This window comes from Heloderma suspectum, chromosome 2 (genome assembly GCF_057233095.1).
Source record: "Heloderma suspectum isolate Gila_16-S chromosome 2, 16-S_ref, whole genome shotgun sequence".
In the NCBI taxonomy this organism is placed as follows: Eukaryota; Metazoa; Chordata; class Lepidosauria; order Squamata; family Helodermatidae; genus Heloderma; species Heloderma suspectum.
In genome coordinates, this window is record NC_139459.1 from 47,810,050 (window position 1) to 47,814,803 (window position 4,754).

General features: G+C 43.4%; 1 pseudogene; it reads right to left on the reverse strand.

Moving 5' to 3' along the window:
* Nucleotides 1-518: 518 nt before the first annotated feature.
* On the reverse strand, nucleotides 519-1,406 carry LOC146352190 (proteinase-activated receptor 1 pseudogene; annotated as a pseudogene).
* Between the last annotated feature and the right edge of the window lie 3,348 nt (nucleotides 1,407-4,754).

The following is a 4,754-nucleotide window of genomic DNA, read 5'->3' on the forward strand; positions in this document are numbered from 1 at the left end:
GTCCAACACATCTAAAAAGCACCAGATTTGGAAAGGCTGGTTAAAGGAGTTATTTGTACTGTGAGCTTGCTGAAATTATTTCTTGAGGTCATCTCCATGACTGCATTATAGAGCATGAATAAATGGCAGGAGAGTGAAGAACATATATTTATTTTATTTTTGCCTTGCCTTTAGGGTAAGCCCTCACATGGCGACTTAACAATGCTATAAACAAAACAAAACAAATGAACAAATATAATAAAAACAACATCAGATAAATATATCCGCATATATATGGTAGGGGAACACAACTTTTTCAGTACACATACTAGGGTGGGGAGAGACACACGCATATAATGTGGGGAGACACACACATGCTTTGGCGTCACTGGAGAAAAAAACTGCAGCTCCTCCCTTCCCCAGCGACTCTGACCCAACCCAGACTTGAAAGAAATTCACAGACATTGAAGCGAGCTGCTGCAAACTGATATTCACATCTGTGACATGAAAGGTCCAGACTGACATTCACCTATAAAGTGCTATGCAAGAGACAAATGATCCAAGCCACTAGGAAAGGTTGCTGTATTGCTGTTGGTTCTCCGAAGGTTTTTGTCAAGGCTGGAACGTTTTCTTTGGCACAGGAGATTCCAGACCTGTTTTTGACATTCTGAGGAGGCGTAATAAAAGATCAAGGGGTCGATGCAGCAGTTGATCGTACCAATACAGATGCACAGCACGTGGGCAACGTACAGACTCTCCACTTGTTGCTTTTGCCCAAAGCCTTGCACCAGCAAAAGGACATTTGCTGGACCAAAGCAAACAATAAAAGAACACAAGACCACTGCAGTCAAGAGGATGGCACGTCTCTTCTTTCCTGGCTTTACAGAAACATTGGATAAAGCAAGTTTCCTTATAATGCACACGTAACAGGTGGTAGAGATTAATAATGGAATAAAGAAGAAGAAAATAGGTAACACTAAAAAGGAATAGTGAACGTTCATAGCAAGAGAAAGCACTTGGGCATCAAAGCAGGCAGTAACGTTTTGCTGAGGTATTTCACGCGTGAGGTCACTGGTAAGCAGCGGTATCACCCCAGCTATGGCTACGAGCCAGATGGCGACACACACCATGCTGGCACGCCTCGCAGTGCGCCACGACAGAGACTGGATCGGGTACACCACTGCCAGCAAGCGATCGATGCTTATCACAGTCATCAGCAGTATGGAGCAATGCGTGTTGCAGGACAAGGTCGTGGCGACAAATTGACACATGTGAGGTCCAAATGCCCAGTTGTTTCCAGAGAAATGGTAGAAAATTTTAAAAGGCAGCACACTCCCAAGGAGTACGTCAGAAAAAGCCAGGTTGAGCATGTACACTACTGCTGGCTTCTTAAGCTTTGTTTTGACCACAAACATATGGATTGCCATACTGTTTAAAGGGAGACTCAATAGAACCACAAGAGTGTCAATGACAGGAACAAAATGAGTCAGCCATGGATCAGTCAAGTATGTTTCAGTGTCCTTTGCTGCAGGAATGTGCTCTCTTTTTTTATATTGGATGTTCAAGTCATTCCCGGTTTGGGGAATGACCAAAATGGGCAAAAGGCTCTTAGGCTTATATGAAAGAATATGCTCATCTGATGAATCTGAAAGAAGAACCAATATAGAAATACCACTATGAATTGTGTTACAGTTTTTATTAGAACTAATTTCATCAGAATACAATTGAGCAAAAGATAGATTTGCATAATCTGATTCGGGTTTTAAAATGTACAAGTGCTGATAGAATTAGGGTGCAATCCTGTGTATGGTTACACAGTAATAAGTCCTGCAGTTCCCAGCATTTGTCAATTTGCCCAGGAATACTGGCAGATGTAGGACTTATTTCTGTCTAAACATGCATAGGATTGCACCCTTAATGTTGCCAAGCCTTCTCGCATTGGGTTTCCCTTAGTGCTGTGCCAAAACTTTTGACTCTTCAATTTTTGGTATTGGGGGGGGGGAGAGAAAACTCTGGAGAAAGAGGCTGGGAGGGGTGAGAATTTTGGAGAATTTTTTCTTGAGGAGGGGGGCAGGATTTCCAAATACCTTTTTAAGTGTAGGCAATTCTCGAGGGGTCTACTTTCTATTTTGTTTTGTTTTTTAAAACACCCCCTGCACTTGCGGGAACCCAGGCCACTTCTACAGCCCAGCAGTTCTTTTTGAACTCCCAGGAGACCATGTCACCTCACCCTCTCCAATAGGCATTCAGGAAGAATTCCTGACTGGAGAAGAGTCCTCAGCTCCTAGAAGTGCAGGGGGTGTTTTTACAAAAATAAAAAATAGAAAGAAGACCCCTCATGAATCGCCTACACTTAAAAAACGGTATGTGGAAACCCTGTCCCCCTCCTCAAGGAGAAAATTCTCCAAAATTCTCCCCCTTCCTGAGAAAGAGGCAGAAAAAACAATGCCTCTTTCGCAAGGAGAGAAAAAGTTCCTGAAAATAGGGGACAGGGTTCAGCACAGCACTCGTTTCCTCACTATAAATCAACAATTTTAGTTAGTTCAACCTGCTGAAAACACAGTAACCTTCAGTTCAGTCATAAGAGTGACAGAATGCATTGACTGCATTCTTCTGCTGCTTCTGCCTCAGAACAGATCTGAGAGTGCTTCTAATTCTATGTCCCGTGGTTCAAACTCTGCATGTTGAAAGCCTTTACATTTCGAATATTAAACTACCTAATAAATAGTGCTGTTCATAGTGTTGCTTCATTTCAAGCATGACTTCAGGGAGTTCAGTAACTGTTTCTCTCCTCCCATTTTATTTTCACACCAATGCCATGAGGTAAAATAAGCTGATGGATACTTTGAGCATCCCAAGGTCACTCACAGCACAATTCTACCTTGAGGAGATCCTCAACTGGATGAACCACCATATCCAAAGCCCTACATGCCAGCAGGGCAGATGTGAGGGAGAAGCAGAGGGTTCCCCCACCCCCCTCCAGCCTTGTTTGTTTTACAGATTTCCTGCTATTGGCTTCCATGGGAGGGAATTAATGTCATAGATCTGCCAATGCTTTGGGGCTGCTTCTGGGAACAGGGAGGCCTGGATCCCGCAAATATACAGCCTCCTCTGGCACAACCCCAGCACACCTCTGTCCAACCTTCTCTGACATTGGAGTTCCAATGTCAGACATGAACCAGCCATGGAGGTTTCCATAGCATGAGTTTCTGAAGTCAAATCTCCTCTCTGAAGGCAGATCTTTCTCTCCATCCTCAGAGGGGGAGATCCAACATATCATATAGCCCCTGAGATGTCCTCCCAGGGACTATAGCATTGCATCCTCAGTGAACTTTGTGGCTTTGTGGGAATTTGGAGCTACGTCTCCTAGTCTGACACTTGGGCTTTTCTACATGAAGCATTTATCATGCAGTCATCATTCCCTACTCACAGTTGCTTATGGCTTCTTCAGATGATGTTGTGACCCTCCAGTTTCACTTCTGTGTCTAACCAGCACTTTCAGTGAGTCTTTTTAGAGCAGGGAAAATGTGGCATTTAATCATGAAAGCAAAAGAAAGCACTATTTCCTCTTGTGTATTTGTGCTGTTCTGTTACACCACAGTGCCACCTAATGGTTTTGTAGTGGAAGAGCAGGAAACACTCCTCATGTACTGCTCAGATCTCAATTCTGTGATGAAACCGGAAGTAGATGCAGCAGATTAACAGCTGATTAACAGCCTCGTGTAGAAAAGCTCACGCTCTATTGCTACTTCACAATGGCTCTCCATTTGAGAAATGAATGCCAATGAAATGAAAGTGATGGGTACCTGTACAAAGAAAGATTTCAGGAGCTGGACTTACCATGCAACTCACTTTCTTAAGTTCAGTTGCAATCAGGGTCAGCTGAATGCTGGTTGCTGCAGGTACCCTTGCAAGCATTCCTAAGGCTAAGCCTCTTGATTTGGTAGCTAGTGCATAAAGTCACGTCCAGATCACCCCTCTTGTCCCACTTGATTTCAGTCTTCCCTTCTGCACCAGAACAGAACTTTGCAGGCTTCCCATACATACATTGCCCCTCCTCCTGAAACAGAAGGCTTTCCCCATTAATAAAAGCCAAATGTGCAGAGTTGCCTGTGTAGCCAATGCAGTTTGGATAACCATGCCCCTGTTTGCTAAAAATAGTATGTGCTGAAGGAAGTCCTGAGGAGAAGGAAGGCAGTCCTGAGACCAGATTCTGAAGGAGACAGGTGGCTCCAGCATTATGAAGTTGCAAAGACTTGGCCAGGAATTGCTGAAAAGCTCATAAATCTTGCATTTCTAATGAGATATAATATTTTATGTATGTGTGTGGGGGGGTGGATAGGGGTGGGAATTCTTTGAAGTAGAGCACAATTTTTATAGACATTTATTTATTGCAAGCATTTCTGTCCCACCCTTCAATGTGTTCCAAGAGTGCCTTAAAGAATAAGAAGTAATGGATTTTGTGTGGACTATATAACCTCCTTGCACAGATGGTGCAGAAGAGGAGGAGGAGGAGATTTGGGGGTACTCTAAAGAATTTTGGGCTAGAATGGCTCCTTTTCAGATCAGAAACTAAATATATAATGTTTATATGCACATATATCTGAGAACATCCCCAAAGCACTGAGAAGCTAGTCTTCCTCATTGAAGGATATTCTCATCCGCCCTTACACTTTAAGCACAGTATTTCAGACAAGGTGAAATTCCACCAAAAAAGAAGAGGGCATAATTAATAAGAAATACAGCAGAGCTCCCCCCACCCCGGACTTTTGTCA